At 45.6% G+C, this 21,094-nt stretch overlaps 1 protein-coding gene and 1 long non-coding RNA gene across 5 annotated transcripts in view; both read left to right on the forward strand.

The window, feature by feature from the left end:
* Positions 1 to 21,094, forward strand: part of CTBP1 (C-terminal binding protein 1) — a 58,782-nt gene that overhangs the window by 271 nt on the left and 37,417 nt on the right. The window lies entirely within an intron of this gene.
* Positions 67 to 19,770, forward strand: LOC128413621 (uncharacterized). Its single transcript, XR_008330385.1, has 2 exons — positions 67 to 231; positions 19,711 to 19,770. It is a non-coding gene; the product is annotated as an uncharacterized LOC128413621 (long non-coding RNA).

Here is a 21,094-nt window from a genome sequence, read left to right on the forward strand (position 1 = left end):
GGAGAGGCCGGCCAGGCTCCCTTCCCTTCCCTTCCCCCCTCGCCGCGCGCGCCCCCGCCGCCCGCCGGGCTTTGTGCTGCGCGGCATTGTGCGTCTCGGGGCGCCTTTCGGAGGCGCCAGCCAGGCCCCCCTGCGCCTCTCCGCCGGGCGCGCGCCGGCGCGCAAAAGGGGGCCGAAGGGGGGACTTGGAGAGGCTCCAGAGCGCGCGCGCGCGCGGGGCTGGTCTGCGCGGTAAGAGGGGGAGGCGGCGAGGAGGGGCGGGCGGCCCTGGCTCCCCCCGGGGCGGGCGAGGGGGTCGGGGCCGCGGCTGGAGAGGGAGAACAAGGCCCACCCGCCGCCGCCGCCTTGCCCGGCCAGGCTGCTTCTCCGCGCGCGCAGAGGTTGCCAGGCGCGGCGGAGAGGAGGAAGGAAGTTGAGCGGGGACGCCGTGTCCCTGTGATTACGGTCTCACGGACGGGAAAGGGTGGCTCAAGGCCTGCGGTGGCCTTCTGGAGTGGGCGGGCGGCCCCGCGTGTGCGTGTGGATGCGTGGACCCGCGTGCAGCCGGCGGGCTTCTGGTCCGCTGTTTGTTGTGGACAGCGCTGGCTTGAAAGGGCCGCGATGGCAGCCTGCGCCCCCCAAGCCCCACTGGCTGGGCTGGCCTCCGTCTCTGCTGGGATGCTCCTAACCCTGCAGCTAGGATGAGATGTTGACACCGCATGGATGGAAGGAGGCTGTAGAAGGGAAAGGGGTACCATTCCCCCCCCCCCGACTCGCAACTCTTTGTAATAGATGGCATGCTGTGAAAGGCAGCGAGGGGCTGGCGCTGCCCCTTTGGTTAGGGAACAAGGCAGGAACCGTGCTTTGAAAATATGGTTTTGGGAGATACTTTTGCCAGAAAGACATTCGCTTTCCTGCCGAGATGGAGAAACTGCAAGCACATCCCCCCGTTTAGTTAGTTTTAAAAAATGAAGCATGATGAACCGGGTGGTGGGATTTGTTGTTGCGTGCCACCGTCCCCTTCTGTTCTTTGCAATGAAGCGCATGAAATTTGGTGATGGCGGTTTTGAAGCTGAACGACTCGGCTGCACCATCGCTTATGATATGATTCATGCACCTTATATTCAGCAGGGCCTGTGTTCCGTGATATTATCGAGTTCAGCCTATTTGCAAAGCGAAGGAACGGAAAGAACCACGCTGGTTTAAACAAATAATTCGCAGCAGTTTGGAAGGATCTCCTAGCATGGCACACTTTCAGGCTGTTCAGTAAATAACAGTTGAGGAACTCCTCCAGCTGACAAGAGAGAGCTTGTCTAATTCTAATCTGATTAAGTGGTGTATCTGCACTGTTACACTGCTAACAGTGCACAAGGCTAATATTAGCAACACAGTCGGCATAGCTGCTTTAAAAATAATGCGCTCTATAAAATATTCTGATCAATCACTGCAATGAACATATTTTACACTTTTTGTGTGTTAACAAGCTTTGTTATTTATTAGATAAACTGGACAGATTTATCTACTACCTTTTTTGCACATTAGCAGCTTCCTATATCAAATAATGCGCTTTTGTTTATTTTTGTTCTAATAGTTCTCTAGTAGTAATCTTCTAGTAGTAATAGTAATCTTCATGCAGTGATTTAAAATTCAGGCTTTGCCCTAGCACTTGTTTTATTTTATAAAATGTAGACAGTTGTTATATTAGGTTGGGTTATTACTGATTAAACATAGCCAGTATCGCCACAGAGGCATTTGATCTGATGCTTTTGCAGTTATATACAGCTTCATTTTAAAAGCAAGTTTCAATAACTGCTTTTTTAAAAAAATTACATATGGCATAGTTATAAATGCATAACACAACAGTATCAAGCTGCTTCTTAGAAATTCTTGCTCCAAGATTTTTTTTTTTAAAAAGCAAACTTGAAATGCAGATTCTGATCTTTTTTAAGGAGATATGTCATTATTTGCTCATTTTTATATGGAATATGGTGTCTGGGATTAAAATTATTAATATGCAGATGCCATGGGTAAACTCCTAATGGTTCTCGTGTTGCAATCAATTTGTCACATTCACAAGAAGAAAATCTGTCTTCATTTATGTTTAAGCAGTGAGCCCCAAGAATACCTTAGGAAAGGTTTCCATATATGTTACTATTTATTGGGTAGTTGTTACCGAAATACTCAGCGTTCCCATTTATTTTGTAACTTACAAGAACAAGTTAATAGTTTCATATTTTAATTGGTGCATTAAATGACAAAGGGAAATCCCCTATTCACTACAGTAAAATGGCCTGGAAACATAAAATATGAATGCTAGAACAACTCATTGCTTTATCCAGGATTGTATTAGCAGATAAAGTTGTCAAGATATTAAAGGATGACAAAGCATCTTGTATAAGGTAGCACTAAAAAAGGAGAAGAAAACGCAGAAAGGGAAAGAAATATAGTTTGGTATAATAAAGGAAATCTAAATCAATGCAATGAAAAGCATTCTAAGAAGGGTGACTCCAGTATTATTATTGTTTAGAACAGGCCCACATTTTCTTTACAGCTAAGGCCGGTTCTTCTAACTAGTCAAATATTTTGATGATGTGCAGAGCACGAAAATCTTGATTTCCGCAAGTTCAGCCACCCTTTTACACAACCAAGCTTCATGCAGTCTGCCTCTAGAATTAAACTGGCATATTTAACTATGATAGCCGAAAGAAATTGTTGAACATAGTTAGAATTGGTTTCACACCTTTACCACTGATCAGAAGATAACCCACGTCCTTTTTAGTTGCTGAAATTACTGAAGTTGGATGCACCCCACCCCCGAGACTGAATCAATCCTAAGGATGACTTTCACTGCCTTGATGTAATGATTCTAGACATTGTGCCGGGTTTTGAAACTCTCTAGCATAACCATGGATCTGGAAAGGCGGGTAGAATTTCTAAAGCAAACCAAATTGGGAGTAGAGTAGCTCTTGCATCAAATATATTAACTAAAATTGCATTTGCAAGATTACCTTTCCTACTTTAAATGCATGCTCTTGTCCTAATGCAGAAAACGAATTATTTGACCACTTAAAAAGTAGGACACGGGTGGTTTTCAGACTCTGCTCCTTAGAAGTTTATCAAGGGTTCTGAATTGGCAATGGCAGACAAGTTGCTCAAAAGAGGGCTTTTCCATCATTACCAATATTCTTGGCAATGTGCAGCCATGCTGGGGGCAATGGGGTTAGGAGCAGAACGCCCTCTCAGTTGTATGGAACTGCAGTTGTGTTGAAAAGGCTCCTGGAAAATACTTCAGAATCTTTACAAGAAGGGATACTGTGGGGTTACTCAGCAGAAGAATTACTGTGCAAAGATTTACCGTATTTTTTGCTCTATAAGACTCACTTTCCCCCTCCTAAAATGTAAGGGGAAATGTGTGTGCGTCTTATGGAGAGAATGCAGGCTGTGCAGCTATCCTAGAAGCCAGAACACAAAGAGGGATCGCTGCCTTCGCTGCGCAGCGATCCCTCTTGCTGTTCTGGCTTCTGGGATTCAGAATATTTTTTTTCTTGTTTTCCTCCTCCAAAAACTAGGTGCGTCTTGTGGTCTGGTGCGTCTTATAGAGCAAAAAATGCGGTACTTGGTCATTTGAGTTTTGAAAGCCATTTATGCAGGGCGTGAACGTTTTTTCTAGCAAGACCTAGAACAATATTGTCCCAAGTCAAGGTCAGTAGATCAATAGTGGACTGCCAGGAAAATCTACGTAAAACAGACTTCTGATTGGAATTTGGATTTTCAGCGGGACTGGACTAGTTTTCAAAAGAGCTGGACAACCCAGCTGAATTGTAAATTTCCAACAACAACAACCAAAAACGAATTTCCCAAGGGGCAAGGTGAACTGTGCAACTTCCAAGAGGAAATGGTTATTTTGAAAGCTTACAGTTCCTATGGAATTTCTGGAGAAATCTGCATTCGAAATCCGGAGTGGAGACCACATTTCCACAGAACTCATGGATCATTTTCTGCTCTTCTCCTTTTTGCCAGGCACTCCCAGCTGTAGCTGCAGTTAGAGAGCTCCAAATATCAGCAGCAGGTGTTGAATAGCTTGAGTCGGGACAGATAATTAATAATGGTCCATTTTTAAAAACTGCATTTTTTTGTGCTGATGGTCAGTTGCGCACCAAGGACTTGTAAGTCAAGGGTGATAACGTTTGGGCTTTTATTTCTCGGTCCAGAACGTTGATGTGGTGATGCACTCGGCCTCTGGGCTTGCAGCGTTTCAAGATTGTAAAATCCTGCAGTAGCTGGCAGCGGAAGGAGCACTGCAGTCAAAACCCAGAGGTTCTTAAAACCTCCTGCGCCCAGCCAATATTTGTTTAATGAAAATGTAGTAAAGTATTAGACATGCAGGTTGCAGCAGAGTCTAGAGCAGGAGGAGAACATGGAAATCCAAAGTTGGAACAATAACTGTAGTCAGTTGATTCTATATTGCAGAACAATTCCATTTGCATTTGGGACGGCTTCCAGCTGAACATGAAAAATGAGTATCTGATAAATCCTCATAAACCTTATGGGGAAAATGTCTTTAGAATGTTAACATAATAAAAGTACTAAGAATTATTCCCATTCCTGCTCCTGTTTTGGGATGGAGGAAGTGGATGAATGCCTTACCGTATTTTTCGCTCTATAAGACGCACCAGACCATAAGACACACCTTGTTTTTGGAGGAGGAAAACAAGAAAAAAAATATTCTGAATCTCAGAAGCCAGAACAGCAAGAGGGATCGCTGCGCAGTGAAAGCAGCAATCCCTCTTGCTGTTCTGGCTTCTGGGATAGCTGCGCAGCCTGCATTTGCTCCATAAGACGCACACACATTTCCCCTTTTTAGGATGGAAAAAGTGAGTCCTATAGAGCAAAAAATACGGTACTTTGCCAAACCTTTATTAGGCATTACAAATACAGGCCATCATTAAACATCCATATATACAATTTTAAAATATATATAAATAAACAGCCATGTAAAAACATGTAACAACAAGGATATTCATTGGAGTGGAGGATGAAAACCAACTTTTGAATATGTGTTTTATTGTGGAGTCACAATCTTGTTTTTAAAATGTTTAGGAAAATGAATCGGAAGGCCTGGATCTAGATTTTAAAAGCATTTCTTTTACCCTGGCATATTATAAAAAAGACACTTTGTATTGGATATGAACTTTTGTATATCTTTGGATAAGTATTAATTTAAAAAATGGTATTTAAAATAAAAGGGAAGGGGGCATGATAGAGGTCTATACAGTTATGCATGGTTGGGAAGAAATTGGCGGATAATACCAGAACCTGGGGTCATCAAAACACATCGATTGACCACAGTTTCATAAAAAAGGTACAACTTTTTCCAATGTTTCCAAATTCTGGAAATATTTGCTATAGGATGTGGTGATGTCAATTAATTTAGATAACTTTTAAGTGGGAACTGGGTAAGTTCAGCTGCAGTGTGCAGTTCAGTTGCTGAAGTACAACAGTCGGGCAGGACTTTTGCCCTTCTTCAGGTTCCTGAACGCATCTGGTTGAGCCACCGTGGGAAAGAGGAAGCTGGACTGGATAGATCTCTTGGCTCCAGCAGGGTTTCCCCCTACGTTCATGGCATGCGATGTGACGTGGGGCTGGGAGAGGCCTGCCATTCAAAGGAGGAAAGTATCCATTCCACTTGGCGCAGCACAAAGCAAGTAGTCCGCTTTGACTACTGCAATGCGCTCTACGTGGAGCTACCTTTGAAGGTGACTCGGAAACTGCAATTAATCCAGAATGCGGCAGCCAGACTGGTGGCTGGGAGCGGCCGCTGAGACCATATAACACTGGTCCTAAAGGATCTACATTGGCTCCCAGTCCGTATCCAAGCACAGTTCAAAGTGTTGGTGCTGACCTTTAAAGCCCTAAACAGCCTCGGTCCAGTATATCTGAAGGAGCGTCTCCACCCCCATCGTCCAACCCAGACACTGAGGTCCAGTTCCGAGGGCCTTCTGGCGGTTCCCTCACTGTGAGAAGTGAGGTTACAGGGAACCAGGCAGAGGGCCTTCTCAGAAGTGGCACCCGCTCTGTGGAACGCCCTCCCAGCAGATGTCAAGGCAATAAACAACTATTTTACTTTTAAAAGACAACTGAAGGTGGCCCTGTTTAGGGAGGTTTTTAATGTCTGACGCTGTATTGTTTTTAATATTCGGTTGGAAGCCACTCAGAGTGGCTGGGGAAACCCAGCCAGATGGGTAGGGTATAAATAATATATTTTTATTTTTATTTTTATTATTAACCTTTACCATGTCTGAAGTAGCACTCTGGGTCCTGTAAAAAAATGCAGCATCCTTCAACAATTATGGCTAGTACAGTGGTACCTCTGGTTACGAACTTAATTCGTTCTGGAGGTCCGTTCTTAAGCTGAAACTGTTCTTATCCTGAGATACCACTTTAGCTAATCGGTCTCCTGTTGTGTGCACGCCTCCGGCGCACGATTTCCATTTGCATCCTGGGGCAAAGTTCGCAACCAGGAGCAGCTACTTCCGGGTTAGCGGAGCTCGTAACCTGAAGCGTTTGTAACCAGAAGCGTTCGTAACCAGAGGTACCACGGTATCGCAGTGCTTGGATTCCCAACTGGGATGTGCGTATGTACCGCCATCTGATAGGACAGAGATGAATTCACAGCCTGGCAGTAATTTCTGCGGGTGGCGTGGCCATTGGTGATGCACGCAACCTCAAATGCTGCTTCACTCATTCCATGACCCATGCAACATGTTTTGCTCTCTATTCATAGTCCACTGGCATTGAACCTCAACAGATTTCCAGGTAGCATGTGCGCCGTGCCATAGTCTTTTCATCGGTATTTTAGCCAAGGAGAGAGAGGAAGGCTGAGTGGGTTATGTCCGAGAAAAAGAAATTTATCTGCATAGCAGTCTTTTGTTATACATCATTACTTTCCTCTCTCTTAAGATGGAGGGATACATGGGGAATGCCAGATTTTGGGGGCGCAGTGCTGGGATAAAACTGCCACAAGAATAAGTATTTTCCCTATCCAGATTGGCCTCTGTCTGTGGGAAAAATGGTGCCTACGGCAGCATCAGCTTGCAGTACAATGTGCTGTGACTCATTTTTAGATCAGCTGATGGAAAGCAGTCTGCAGCAGTGTTGCTGCTGGTCCATATCCAATGCAGCAGCTGGCACAGAGAGAAGGCAACAGTACTGCATCTGTCCTATGTGCTCAGAGCAGCTGCCTTGGATTGAAGAATGCAACATGTTGGCCTGCATGAATTCTGATATCAGTTTTTGCACTGAGTTCCCAAACGAGACAGGTTTCCTGCTTTGTCTATACGTTTTGCCAGGACTGTAACCTTAGCCCAGGGGTTGGCAATGTTTTTTGGGCATGGGCCAGTTCGCGATCCTGCAGACGTCATGGTGGGCCAGAGTGTGTTCGTGTATGTGTGCCTCCTGTGGGAAACTAAATTCGCTGGAGGAAATGTATCCAAGCAGCGACTGGGAAGTTGGGTGTGTGTGGACACAGAATATTTAACAACACATGCCCTGTGGAAGTGGAACGAGAGGTCAGTCTAAGGCAGGTTTGAGGAACGTGTTCAGATGTTGTTGGGCTTCAGGCACCTCCAGTTTTACGTGCATCTAGGGAAATTTCAGCCGGCGCAATTGAAGTGGATTGAAGTACACTGTCATTCTGGTGCAAGAAACCCATCTTTTATAAAATGAGCTGTCTGCTGTAAGGAAAGTGACCGAGAAATGCATTGGAAAGTGTGGGACGAGCGAAGGATTAATAGGAAGGCTTATAGCCTCCCCACAAGCAAAGGGAAACAAATGCAATCTAATATCTGCTTAAGCTTTGGTGTAAGCAAATCAGGATGACTGTTGAATAAGCAGCTCACCTGGAGGAGCCTGACAACGCCTGTCTTTGTCCCTGGGGCAGATGGGAGTTGTAGTCCAATATTTGGGGAGGGCGCAAGTAAAGGAAGCTGGGGACATTATTAGGTGGGCTGTGATAGCTAATGGGAATGCATTGCCCATCGCTGATAAGCAAGCAGGGAGCTCCTCACACAATAGCCATTTCCATCACTCCTTCCGGCGCGGAGGAGGCTTGCGCAGCTTCTCATTGGCTGGAGGAGCTTCCTGCAGCCAATGGGAAGCCGGTCAGCATCACGGAAGGTGGTTCTTGCTGTGCTCTGCACCGGTTTAGCGTGGCACACGGGAGCTGACCAAGCCGGTTAAACGACCCCTATGGGCTGCTTCTGGCCCATGGGCCTTGGGTTGCTATGCCTGCCATAGCCAAAGCAACATGGTTTGGCACTGATAAAAAGCCTGTCTCCAGATTATTCTGAGATAAAAAATATAATAATTAAATTAACAGAGATTAAATGTGTTATCTTCGGCTTAATGTTGTACATGTGTGCCATTATTACCAATTCCCTTCATTCATTTAATCTACTTTGCAAATAACTTCAATGTTTGCTGCTGCATATCTCTTCTCATATCATTGCCTTTCCTGTTCATAAGATGAGATAAATAATTGGATTTGCTGGTATAAATTTTATGTGTGTTTTTATGCATTTCTGCAGCTGGAGGAATATTCAAACTGGTACAGATGGAGGTGATGTCAGCTGGTCACTAGATCTGGAGTTGACAATTGCTGCTGCTTCTTGATGGTGGTCGTTTTATCTGCGCGATTTGGTTTTTAGGGCTTTAAAACCAAGAAAGTTAGTTGAATGCAGCCCAATGTATTTTAGATCCACCTGCTTAGGGGAAGAGAACGTTTGAGAATTCCAGAGGGGAAAACTTAATGATAATGGGTTCATTGTGCTGTTTGTGTAGGAAATAACTAATTCAGTACGAGGGCTGTTTGGGAGTGCAGTAGATAATCTTCTTGATTCTCCAGTGTACTGTAAAGTTTCTGAAACATTCACAATGGGATTAGATTCACCCCAGCATTTTCAAAGGATCACATACAGTGGTACCTCGCAAGACGAATGCCTCGCAAGACAAAAAACTCGCAAGACGAAAGGGTTTTTTGTTTTTTGAGCTGCTTCGCAAGACGATCTTCCCTATGGGCTTGCTTCGCAAGACGGAAACGTCTTGCAAGTTTGTTTCCTTTTTCTTAACACCGTTAATACAGTTGCGACTTGACTTCAAGGAGCAACTCATAGAACGCGGTGTGGTAGCCTTTTTTGAGGTTTTTAAAGACTTTGGTGATTTTTGAAGCTTTTCCAAAACTTTCCTGACACCGTGCTTCGCAAGACGAAAAAAATCGCAAGATGACAAAACTCGTGGAACGAATTAATTTCGTCTTGCGAGGCACCACTGTATTAGTTTCCAGTAGCTTAACCTTTCTGCTGTTTGTCTGTTCTGACCAAGATGAAACAATTTTTTTCAAAAAAACTTTTCTTTGTAAACAAAGGAAAACATCTCTCCTGTGAAAGTGGAAAGATGAGAATTTGGCTATATATCGACACATGCCTTCCTTCCTTCATTTGTTCCAATATTATAGCACTTTTCTGCCAAGTCTTCATCTCCATTTCTGCAAGGCTATTGCATCCAGGAAGATTTTCCTTGTTCTAAGCATCCCCTGAGAGTGAGATCGACTAGATCAAAAGCTTGTATATGGTCTAGTCCAGTACAGTGGTACCTCAGGTCACATACGCTTCAGGTTACATATGCTTCAGGTTACAGACTCCGCTAACCCAGAAATAGTTCCTCGGGTTAAGAACTTTGCTTCAGGATGAGAACAGAAATCGTGCTCCGGCGGCGCAGCGGAGACATGAGGTCCCATTAGCTAAAGTGGTGCTTCAGGCTAAGAACAGTTTCAGGTTAAGAATGGACCTCCAGAACGAATTAAGTACTTAACCCGAGGTACCACTGTAATGGCCAAACTTGGCCCTCCAGCTGTTTTGGGACTACAGTTCCCATCATCCTTGACCACTGGTCCTATGGGAGTTGTAGTCCCAAAACAGCTGGCGGGCCAAGATTGGCCACCACTGGTCTAGTCAACTTCGCACTCTACTTAGTACAGTGGTACCTCGGGTTACATACGCTTCAGGTTACATACGCTTCAGGTTACAGACTCCGCTAACCCAGAAATAGTACCTCGGGTTAAGAACTTTGCTTCAGGATGAGAACAGAAATTGTGCTCTGGCAGCGCGGCGGCAGCAGGAGGCCCCATTAGGTAAAGTGGTGCTTCAGGTTAAGAACAGTTTCAGGTTAAGAACAGACCTCCGGAACGAATTAAGTACTTAACCCGAGGTAACACTGTACTTATAATGAACTGCAATGGGATGTTAAGACAGGAACAGTCTCTTTCCAACAGACGGTTGGTATCCATCTGTCTCAAGAGACAATGGAGGGGGTGTGGCTTCAGGGATCGAGAGTTGCAGGGCCTGCTGTGGCTGTGGGGCCAACACAGGGGAGACCTTCTTTGTTTCAGTGGGGCAGATGAAGGCTGTACGGTGCAGGTGGACTATGGCTTTTCTTGCTTCTGCGCTCCTCCGAGTGGTCATTTCTCCTCTGGTTACTCCCGTGGATACACAACCTGACGTGAGGGAGGCACTAATTTCCTGCATAATGTCTCCATGGTTGTTAAGTTAAATTGGAGCATTAAGGAGGACTTTATGCCTGTTGCATCGATCCCGTATTCCACCCCCTTGTTCAGCCCGGACACTGAGGTCCAGCTCTGAGAGCCTTCTGGTGGTTCCCTCATTGTGAGAAGTGAAGTTACAGAGAACCAGGCAGAGGGCCTTCTCGGTAGTGGCACCCGCCCTGTGGAATGCCCTCTGGTGAGATGTCAAAGATGTCAAAAATAAACAACTATCTGACTTTCAGAAGTCGTCTGAAGGCAGCCCTGTATCAGGAAGCTTTTAATGTGTGATGTTTTACTGTGGTTTTATAATTTGTTGAAAGCTGTCCAGAGTCCCTGGGGCAACACAGTCAGATGGGTGGCCTATAAATTATCATTATTATTTATGGATGGAATAATAATAATAATACAGTCATACCTCGGGTTACAAACACTTCAGGTTGTGTTTTTTCGGGTTGCGGACCGCCGAAAGTACTGGAACGGGTTACTTCCAGGCTTCGGCGGTCGCGCATGCACAGAAGCGCTAAATTGCACTATGCGCAGAAGTGCCGAATCGCAACATGCGCAGATGCGCCGCTGCAGGTTGCAGAAGCTGCGGGTTGCGAACGTGCATCCTGCATGGATCACGTTCGCAACCCAAGCATCCACTGTAATAATAATAATAATAATAATAATAATAATAATAATAGTTTTTATTATTAATCTGTGCACAACCAGTTGGGAAGCTAACTTTCCTGTTTCAGTGATGCTCAGTGTTTCTCAAGCTGTGTTTTCTGTTACTTTACTGAGGAATGAGAGAACATACATGGAGCTCATAATTAGCTGATACTTAGAATAATAAAATTGTAGAGTTGGAAAGGACCACAAAGACCCCCTGCGATGCAGGAAACTCTGCAAAAGCCACCCAACCTCTGCTTAAAAACCTCCAAGGAGAATCCGTCGCCTCCCAAGGGTGCCCAGTTCCGCTGCTGAACCGCTCGTACTGTCAGAAAGTATTTCCTGATGTTTAGTCAGGAATCTCCTTTCTTGTAACTTGAATCCCTTGGTTTGGGTCTTACCCTCCAGAGCAGGAGGAAACCAGCTTGTTCCATGTGACAGCCCTTTTGGATATTTGAAGATGGCTATCGGCGCATGTTATTCCCCAGCTAAAGAAACGCAAAACAACAACGGTGATGTCACCTTTCTTTGTAGCCTGGGGCAATTGGTAATTAGCCCAGACAGAGATATGAATGATGTATTACATGGTTGTAACAGTCAGTTTGAACTTTTTAAAGTATGCGTGAGAGATGAGAAGGCCGGGGGTTTTTTCCCTTTGCCGGAAGAGCCCAAAATTGCTTCTTCCTTTTACAATCAATGTTTTTGATGGCTCCGAGGCCGATCATAGAATTGTAGAGTTGGAAGGGATCCCCAGGGGTCATCTAGCCCAACCCCCTGCTACTTTGGAAATACATAGGTGTCGTACCCAAGTTATACTGTGGGGTGGAGAATCTCCTCAACCCTGAACAGAAGTCTGATAGTGTCAGTTGTGTCTGTAGATGCATGCTTGAAGTTGCTGCATTATTAAACATTCTTCTCATAGTCTTAATAGATAATTATTATTAATTTTTTTTGGTGAACGCTGTGAATTCAAAGGAGGCTATGCATATTGGGAAGGCAAAGGCGCCTTTATGATTCCAGAGAAGATGAAGTGGTCAGTGCCACAGTAGTTATCAGTGATGCTGATTCAGAGCCTGCCTGAAAATTGTAGCAGGATGGAGGATGACCCATGTACTGAGTCAGATTTTGGCCCAGCTAGCCTAGGGATGTCCGTTCTGCCTGGCAACAGCTCTAAAAGGTCTCAGGCAGAGCTTGATACTGGCAAAATGTGTAGTAGACCTCTGCGCGTTCGTTATTGGGGGCTGCGGTCTTGTGTTCTGTAAGGTGCAGGATCCCCTGGTTATTTATAAAGGGTGGTATATAAATTTAATATATAAAATAAATGGAACACAGGTGGACTTATGAGTAAAAATGCATAGTTCTGTGCACAGCTGGGGAAATTTAATAATGTCTTAACACAAATAACATTTAAACTACAGTGGTACCTCGGGTTAAGTACTTAATTCGTTCTGGAGGTCCGTTCTTAACCTGAAACTGTTCTTAAACTGAAGCACTACTTTAGCTAATGGGGGCCTCCTGCTTCCGCCGTGCCACCGGAGCACAATTTCTGTTCTCATCCTGAAACAAGGTTCTTAACCCGAGGTACTATTTCTGGGTTAGTGGAGTCTGTAACCTGAAGCGTATGTAACCCAAAGTACCACTGTAAAGCTAAATCATTCCTAAACTTTGATCTACCGAGAATCACTTTTCTGGTGTCCATCCTTTGCAAACCACCAGATTTTTTCCCACTACCACACAAGAGAATGTCTGAAAGCCTATTGAACAAATACACTGCTTTCTGTTCTGGTGCAGCTTCACTGTACAGTGGTACCTCTGGTTACGAACTTAATTCGTTCCGGAGGTCCATTCTTAACCTGAAACCGTTCTTAAGGTACCACTTTAGCTAATGTGGCCTCCCGCTGCTGCTACGCGATTTCTGTTCTCACCCTGAGGTAAAGTTCTTAACCCAAGGTACTGTTTGTGGGTTAGCAGAGTCTGTAACCCAAGGTGTTTGTAACCCGAGGTACCACTGTACACTGAAAGAACAAAATGAACGGAAAGTGGACTCAGTAGCAGATAGACACAGTCAGGTTTGTTGCTGCTCCAGTTCTCCGAAATGTAGTTAGTCTCTTGACGAACTAAGTGGATGGGTGCTTTAATGGCCTCTGAGGTAAAGGTAAAGGGACCCCTGACCATTAGGTCCAGTCATGACCGACTCTGGGGTTGTGGCGCTCATCTCGCTCTATAGGCCGAGGGAACCGCCGTTTGTCTGCAGACAGCTTCCGCGTCATGTGGCCAGCATGACTAAGCCGCTTCTGGTGAACCAGAGCAGCGCATGGAAATGCCGTTTACCTTCCCGCTGGAGCATTTATCTACTTGCACTTTGAGGTGCTTTCGAACTGCTAGGTTGGCAGGAGCAGGGACCGAGCAACGGGAGCTCACCCCATCGCGGGGATTCGAACCGCCGACCTTCTGATCGGCAAGTCCTGGGCTCTGTGATTTAACCCACAGCGCCAGCCGCATCCCTTTTAATGGCCTCTAGGCGATACCTATATTGTTGGGCTGGCCAGTAGTGCTGGAATATACACCTGTAGCACTGCCAGACAGCCAGACTCAAAAGAAACCTTCAGACGACCAGCATCTTACCATCTTTGTCTTTTAAATAAAGTATTGTAGATCAGGGGTGGCCAACTCTCAAGAGACTACGATCTACTTTCAGAATTAAAAACTGGCAGTGATCTAAGTTGGTCACTGAACTGGTCAGCTCTATGTTTTTGAGCTTTTTTTAGGGAGGAGAAAGGCCCTTTTTTAAGGGGTTAAAAAAAAGCTTTTGGGGGGGGGTTAAAGGCAAGGGACAAAGGGGTAAAGTCACTCACAGAAAAGATCGCTATGGATCAAAACAGCAGCACAGAGAAAGCTCCATCTTCCCTTCCAGAGAACATACAGCAATGGAGGGCAGGGTGAGGGAGCAGGGCAGGAGTCAAGTTTTAGCGACACTAAGGAAAGGGAGTCTCAAAGCGGCTCACATTCTCCTTTCCCTTCCTCCCCCACAACAAACACTCTGTGAGGTGAGTGGGGCTGAGAAACTTCAAAGAAGTGTGAGTAGCCCAAGGTCACCCAGCAGCTGCATGTGGAGGAGCAGGGAATCGAACCCGGTTCACCAGAGTACGAGACTACTGCTCTTAACCACTACACCACACTGGCTCTCACACCACACTGGGTGTGAGGGACGCGGGTGGCGCTGTGGGTAAAAGCCTCAGCGCCTAGGGCTTGCCGATCGAAAGGTCGGCGGTTCGAATCCCTGCGGCGGGGTGCGCTCCTGTTGTTCTGTCCCAGCGCCTGCCAACCTAGCAGTTCGAAAGCACCTCCGGGTGCAAGTAGATAAATAGGGACCGCTTACTGGCGGGAAGGTAAACGGCGTTTCTGTGTGCGGCTCTGGCGAGCCAGAGCAGCGATGTCACGCTGGCCACGTGACCCGGAAGTGTCTCCGGACAGCGCTGGCCCCCGGCCTCTTGAGTGAGTTGGGCGCACAACCCTAGAGTCTGGCAAGACTGGCCCGTACGGGCAGGGGTACCTTTACCTTTAAGGAAAGGGAGCCAGAGTTCGACTGTGATCTACCAAAACCTGGTGGGGATCTACCAGTAGATAGCGATCCACCTGTTGGACATCCCTGTTGTGGATCATCTGAAAGCATTCTGAGGGTCTGAGCTAAACCAGAGATATCTAAATTTGGTGTTAGCCAAAAGACCGAGAAGCGTTGAGCAAGTCCTTAGAGCAAACAGATACCATTGTGGCCTTTCTTTGAAGATGCTGCAGAATTTCCCTATGTTTATGAAATACTTACCTCCCTTTATGTTAAGCCTCTTCCTCTCTGTCCTCAGGGGAAAGATTATGGCCAGCCAAGTTAAAATTCCGCTGGCTTTTTTTTTGGCAGCAAAATATTAATTCCCTGACAAGCTTTCTCATAGCTATATAAATCAATTCCTGCATTTGGGGGGGGTGACTAGATGAGCCTTGTGACCCCTTCCATCTCTATAGTTCTATGATCCTAAGTTTCCCAAAAGGAAACCGTACTGTAATTAATAGCAGAGCATTAAGAGGTTTTTATAAGGAGCTTGATTTGAGATGTCAGATTGCTTCTTACATGAAGGTTCTGCAATGCAGCGGCTGATGGTTAGGTCTCCACGCGCCAAGCTAAGCTACTCTTCAGCCACCGCAACTGGCAAGAAGAAAGTAACTAAAATAACTTTAAGGCTCACTTGTAAATAAACAACTTTTGCAACCAGAGTTGCACTCTTTTTATACGTCTACTAAGAGGTTAGCAGCCCGCATTTCCACAGCCAGAATGGAAATGTAGAATACCAGCTTTTTAACAGGCAAAAGCCTTCTGCGGGACTTGACATCTTTCCACAGGGCCTGCAAGACAGAGCTGTTCCACCAGGCCTTTGGCCAAGGCACATCCTGACCCCCTCCTTTGGTAATCCTCACAGAACTCTAGCCCAATGGTTGCCATTAATTTGATATGAACTGATTTTATAATGAATTGATTTTAGAATGCTGTATTATTTTACTGTTAGCCGCTTTGAGCCCGGCTTCGGCTGGGGAGGGCGGGATATAAATAAAATTTTATTACTATTTATTACTCTACTGAGCAGGCTGGCAGAGGAGGAAAGTCTTCTCCTCTTCTGCAGCGAACATGGAAAACCCAAGTTGACTGATGCCAGTGGAATGGAGAGATCCACTCCTCTTCCATCAGCAAACTCGCTTGCATGGGATTCCTTGTTGCCTGTGGCTACCAGGTTAAAGGGGGGGGGGAATCTCTGCTTATGTGGGGCTTCCGTTCCCAACCACTGTACATGTCAGCAGGGCACATGCAAGTCTGTCCTGTCCCCTTTCAGTGCTGAAAACAGTGGTGGTGCCAGCGGTTGTGCTTGTGTGCTTGTGTTGATCAGGCGCAAGTGGAGAGGTGCCTATGGAAGTCTACTTAAAAGTCTACACCGAAGCGAAGGCGTCTGAATGGAATATGGAAAAGCCAGACCTTCTCTAAATGTCCATTGTGTGGGGATGAGGATGCACAATCACATAGAACCATAGCTGTTTGTGCAAAGGCAGGGCCAATGTAGTGCATGTGACGTAGGGATGTGGTCAGCAGCATTCTCCCCCCTCCCCACCTTCTTTTACATATGGGAAATTGCTGATCAGGGCTCATGCAGATCAAAGAATTCCAATTAAAGGTAAAGGGACCCCTGACCATTAGGTCCAGTCGTGACCGACTCTGGGGTTGCGGCGCTCATCTTGCTTTATTGGCCGAGGGAGCCGGTGTACAGCTTCCGGGTCATGTGGCCAGCATGACTAAGCCGCTTCTGGTGAACCAGAGCAGCACATGGAAACGCCATTTACCTTCCCGCCAGAGCGGTACCTATTTATCTACTTGCACTTTGACGTGCTTTCAAACTGCTAGGTTGGCAGGAGCAGGGGCCGAGCAACGGGAGCTCACCCCGTCACGGGGATTCCAACTGCCGACCTTCTGATCGGCAAGTCCTAGGCTCTGTGGTTTAACCCACAACACCACCCGCGTCCCTAAAGAATTCCAATTAGCTTTGTCTGAAATGGCCTGACAAGATACCTCTTTGCAGCTGTGACGTATCTGAATAAGAACACAAGCTGTCAAGTTTCTTTAGAGTTTAGATTTTAAATGCATTAAAATCTTTGGAGTGTCTTAGCAGATGCGGCACGAAACGATCAGCGTGCTTGGATCTTGAAACCCCCCCATCGAAACAGAATATGCATTTTTGATGATTACATAATCATAAATGGTGCACAGAAAGTAAATAGGTCAGCGCTATATTCAGGGTTGGCTGATTTTAATCAAGGAGAATTACTTAGGTTATTTTAATAAGAAAATAGAATTAAATAATGAATTTAAATCATTTCACGTACAATAATATGTCTTAATTGCTTGCTACGGCAATGAAGATGTATTAGTTTACTAGTGTAAACTAATCCATTTTCATTGCCGTAGCAAGCAATTAATACATATATTATTGTACATGAAGTGGTTTAAATTTGTTATTTAATTCTGTCTAGAAGCATAATGCAAAATCTGGTCTGCAGCATACCTTGTGTAATGCGCAGTTATATGTGATGTAGAGAAAGGAAGGAGGTGTGAGATGGAGAGTTTTCTGTCTGGTTTTCTTTGAACATACAAGGACATCAAGCTAGATCACTGACTTGGAGAGCCAGAACATAGCACAGTTAAGTGTGTTGGATAGTGCGTCGAGTGCCCGTAACTTCCCCAGAGGGAGGCTGGTAATTACTAGGTAAAAGCCGTCCTTCAATATGAAATGCAGTTGCTTGGAGAAATATTCCCCCCACAGCGTTTTCCCCCCTTGTGCGCAAAGCAAGCATTAATGCAGCATGTTTGATAGAGCTTGGCTCAAGAGATGAATTGTGGATTTAATAAAAGGTCATGAGCCCATACAGCAGAATGGATCCAAATAATGTCTTTTCTGATGCCCGTTCTTAATGGATTTACGGTAGTTTAGATAGATTATGAGTTAAACATCTGGCTAGTTTAGATGACAACTTTGAGCTAAGCTAAGAACTTGGAGAACTTAAAGAAGAAAAGTCACTTAATCCAGGGACAGCCCACATACATGTTGACTATTATTCTGACCTCTTTTTCTTAATGGCGACATGAACCATTCATAATGTAAGAATATTCTTCATAACTGTTAGCAGGGCAGTGGGGTGGGGTAAGTGAAGAGAAGCGACAGCAGTTAACTAGAACGTTGTTGCAGTTAACTAGAATGTTGTTCACCGCTCCTGCCCAGACAGCCCAGAAAAAGCATTTTGGTTCCTGAACTTCATCCTGGCGCCCAGGCATCATCACTTGGCTGCAAAAGGCTGATAGCCAGGTGCAAAATGCGCCTGGCACCTGGCTAATTTCAAACAGCGATTAGATGGCACATACGACAGCAGCCTCCATCAACCTGGTGCCATCCAGATGTTTTGGGATGCAGCTCCCATCAGCCCTGACCCTTGATGGCTGTAGTTGATGGGGGAAGATGGGAAATACAGTCCAAAACATCTGGAGGGCACAATGTTTACAAAGGCTAGTAAAGGTAAAGGGACCCCTGACCATTAGGTCCAGTCGTGGCCAACTCTGGGGTTGCGGTGCTCATCTCGCTTTATTGGCTGAGGGAGCCGGCGTACAGCTTCCGGGTCATGTGGCCAGCATGACTAAGCCGCTTCTGGCAAACCAGAGCAGCGCACGGAAATGCCGTTTACCTTCCCGCCAGAGTGGTACCTATTTATCTACTTGCACTTTGACGTGCTTTCAAACTGCTAGGTTGGCAGGAGCAGGGACTGAGCAACAGGAGCTCACCTGTCACGGGGATTCGAACCGCTGACCTTCTGATCGGCAAGCCCTAGGCTCTGTGGTTTAACCCACAGCGCCACCCGCGGTCTTCCATAGTAAATTCTAGTGCCTTTCCATTTCATACATGGTTGTCATTTCTACCCCACTTCCTTTGATTTGCAACATTGCAGGGCCCAGTTTCAGAAGAATAACCTCTAGCACTTAATCACAGAAAGCTTCGGAAAGCTGGGCTGTAAGTGATTTTAATAGGCTCAGATGGCACCAGGGACTAATGGTGTGTGGGGGCGAATACTAGATGATTTTAAGCGTAACATTTTTCTTTTTATCTATTCTGCCACAAATAGCAAGTTTAGCTAAGGGGGAGATGAATCACAGCGAAAGCTTTACTACAGAGAAAACCTGGAGGTTTCTTGATGTCTCAAGAAAAGGAAAGTTTGTCTCCCTCAGATCAGACGAATTAGCTCTGAGGTGGTTTCCGAATGTGCCGCTCAAAATCACAAGTACAGAACGGGTTTGATTTTGGGAAAACGCAGATGAAGTACTCGGCTTGTTTTTATTTTATTTTTTGTAAAACAAGCTGGGATTGGCCTGTGTAATAATAATATGATCCTTCAAGATGCCATTCCGCTGCTCCCTAGCATTTCTGCTGGAGTCATGTATGTAGAAACCCAGATGTAGACCCTGATCGAACTGTGCAACTCTTGAACCAGTTTGCATGTCTGAATCCGTTTCAGGCATTACAGCGTAGCCGCAATTATTCAAATCAGCTGATTGACGGGAAAAGCGTTGAGCAGGTGGGGCCTTAATCCCCCTGTCTTAATAGTTGGTGGGTGCCATTATTCCTCACAGTGAAAACAAATAGTTCAATATGTTTAAAGTTATTCATATATATTTTTTTTAAAAAACAACCCTCTGTTCAAGGTGTGTTCAAACTTGTTCTGAGGTGATAGGATGAGGTTTTTTTAGGAAATGATGCCAACAGAAGCAAAAAGAGTGCGGTGATTGACGGGTACGGATGTATGAAAGTCATGCCCTCTTCTTTCGTTGGCAATACAGAGGAAACCTTTGCTTCCTTTTATTTATCTCTTCTTTGTGCTATTTATCTGAAAATTTTGGGAAGGAATTTGGAATATCCTTGAAGAGACCCTGCTTTCATGTGGCCATATGTTAGCCAAAACATTCCTAAACATTAGGAAGAACTTCCTGACAGTAAGAGCTGTTTGACAGTGGAATTTGCTGCCAAGGAGTGTGGTGGAGTCTCCTCCTTTGGAGGTCTTTAAGCAGAGGCTTGACAACCATATGTCAGGAGTGCTCTGATGGTGTTTCCTGCTTGGCAGGGGCTTGGACTCGATGGCCCTTGTGGTCTAGTCCAACTCTATGATTCTATGAAAACATAAATGTAAGTAAAATTATACTTGTGCTTTTCAGTCCTTTATTCAAAAATCTGTGCAAGTAGATTGGAGATCTGAGCTGAATTTTCAGAGGATCAGTAAGACTATGACTTCTCCTTACCTGCAGTGATAAATGCCTTTGTAGTGTTTTCCATATTTTAGTGGGATGGCAGAAGAAACCTTACAAGAGTGTTCTCCTGCATGGTATTGTGCCGCTCTGTGTTGGGAGTCGCAAACTTTTTTTGGACCGGTGGGCACATTGTGAATTTTGAGAATTCTTTGGGGGCCAGTCACAAATGCGGGGCATGGCATAACTAAATTAGATAAGAGTACAGTCATTGACGCGGGTGGCGCTGTGGTCTAAACCACTGAGCTCATGGCTTGCCGATCGGAAGGTCGGTGGTTCGAATCCCCGCGACGGGGTGAGCTCCCGTTGCTCCCAGCTCCTGCCAACCTAGCATTTCAAAAGCATGTCAGAGTGTAAGTAGATAAATAGGTAGGAAGGTAAACGGCGTTTCCGTGCACTGCTCTGGTTTCGCCATGACCCAAAAAAACCGTCTGCGGACAAACGCCGGCTCCTTCAGCCATTAAAGCGAGATGAGCGCCGCAGCCCCAGAGTTGTTCGTTACTGGTCTTAACTGTCAGGGGTCCTTTACCTTTACCTTTTTACAGTCATTGAACTACCTCATGCTTGTCGTGGGAAGTAATCTGTCCTACTGGTCCTGATTTGTATACACCACACAATATTGCTTTTACACACACACACACACACACACACACACACACACACACACACAGTTGCTCTCAAATAACGGGGAACATTCTCCAGTTCCGGGGGGGGAAACAAACACACACAAACCCAGACACACAATTTCTCTCTCACACTTACACACTTTCACACGTTGCATAGTGACAAACTACCCAACCCCCTCTCCCTCTGCCCAAGCGAATCCCTCTCAGTCATGCACACACAGTCATGTACCCACCCATTGACCACCCACAAATTCAGTAAATTGTGACAGAAGAGACTTCTAGTTCCAAAAATCAACAACAACACAAGGGCCACCAACCTGGCAGCTATGGGCATTCAGTTGGCCATCTCTGCTCTGTGCT

Source organism: Podarcis raffonei, chromosome 5, assembly GCF_027172205.1.
Source record: "Podarcis raffonei isolate rPodRaf1 chromosome 5, rPodRaf1.pri, whole genome shotgun sequence".
Classification (NCBI taxonomy): domain Eukaryota; kingdom Metazoa; phylum Chordata; class Lepidosauria; order Squamata; family Lacertidae; genus Podarcis; species Podarcis raffonei.